The sequence below is a fragment of the Arachis duranensis genome, chromosome 1 (genome assembly GCF_000817695.3).
Source record: "Arachis duranensis cultivar V14167 chromosome 1, aradu.V14167.gnm2.J7QH, whole genome shotgun sequence".
NCBI classification, from domain to species: Eukaryota; Viridiplantae; Streptophyta; class Magnoliopsida; order Fabales; family Fabaceae; genus Arachis; species Arachis duranensis.
Window position 1 is genome coordinate 24425163 of NC_029772.3, and position 1842 is coordinate 24427004.

The following is a 1842-nucleotide window of genomic DNA, read 5'->3' on the forward strand; positions in this document are numbered from 1 at the left end:
TAGGAGCTATCATGAAGCTGAATGCCAAGTTGTTTGGTAATGAGACTTGGGAAGTGAACCTCCCTTGCTCATTAGTGATTTAGATGCTTGGATTCAGAAAACTCTACCTCAAAAGAGACAAGATCCTGGCAAGTTCTTAATACCTTGTACCATAGGCACCATAAGCTTTGAAAAAGCTCTATGTGATCTAGGATCAGGGATAAATCTGATGCCACTCTCTGTAATGGAGAAGCTAGGGATCATTGAGGTTCAACCTGCCTTGTTCTCATTGCAATTGGCAGATAAGTCATTGAGACAAGCTTATGGAATAGTAGAGGACGTGCTAGTGAAGGTTGAAGGCCTTTACATCCCTGCTGATTTCATAATCCTAGACACTAGGAAGGAAGATGATGAATGCATCATCCTAGGAAGACCTTTCCTAGCCACAGCAGAAGCTGTGATAGATGTCAACAGAGGAGAGTTAGTCCTTCAATTGAATGGAGAATACCTTGTGTTTCAAGCACATGGCAATCCCTCTGTGACAAAAGAGAGTAAGCATGAAGAGCTTCTCTCAGTTCAGAGTCAAGAAGAGCCCACACAGTCAAACTCTAAGTTTGGTGTTGTGAGGCCACAACCAAACTCTAAGTTTGGTGTTCAGACCCCATATCCAAATTCTAAGTTTGGTGTTGGGACCACACATAAATTGACCTGATCACCTTGTGGCTCCATGAGAGCCACTGTCAAGCTATTGACATTAAAGAAGCGCTTGTTGGGAGGCAACCCAATTTTTTATCTAATTTTATTTTATTTTGTTTCTTTGTTATTTTTGTGTTTAATTAGGTACATGATCATGAGGAGTCACGAAAAAAATCAAAAAATTAAAAACAGAGTCAAAAATAGAAGAAAAAAATTTTTCACCCTAGAGGACACACGGGCTGGCGTTCAACGCCAGTAAGATGCATCTGGCCGGCGTTCAACGCCAGAACAGAGCACCATTCTGGCACTGCACGCCAGAAACAAGCAACATTCTGGCGCTGAACGCCAGGAATGTGCCCAGAGAGGACAAACTGGCGCTGAACGCCAGTAACAAGCATGAAACTGGCGTTCAACGCCAGAAACATGCTTTACATGGGCGTTGAACGCCCAGAACGTGCACCAATGGGCGTTTAAACGCCAGAATGGTGTGCCAAGGCATTTTACATGCCTATTTGGTGCAGGGATGGAATTCCTTGACACCTCCGGACCTGTGGACCCTACAGGATCATCTCAGGATCTGTGGGCCTCACAGGATCCCCACCTACCTCGCCCTCTCTCTTTCCATTCATGGTCACTCCTTCTATTTTTCATTCACCACCTACATCTATCCACTCTTCCCCTCACTCACCTCCATTCTCTTCTTCTTCTTCTTCTTCTCTTCTATTCTTTCTTGCTCGAGGGCGAGCAATATTTTAAGTTTGGTGTGGTAAAAGCATAGCTTTTTTGCTTTTCCATTACCATTAATGGCACCTAAGGCCAGAGAAACCTCAAAGGGAAGACAAAAGCTTCCACCTCTGAGTCTTGGGAGATGGAAAGACTATAAGCCGTCATAGCTCAATGGTAGAACATGTGGCTGCAAATCAAGAGATCCCTGAGATACCTCAGGGAATAAGTTATCCTCCACACAAATATTGGAAGCAACTAAGGGTAGAAACACCAAAATTACTAGGAATCATTCAACAGAAGCAAGGAAGAGACATAGAGGAGCTCAAAAAGCACCATTGGACCTTCAAGAAGGCGCCACCCTCACTCAGGTGGATTCATTCCTTGCTCTTTATTTCTTTCTGTTTTCGTTTTTAATATTGTGTTTATCTATGTTCTGTGTCT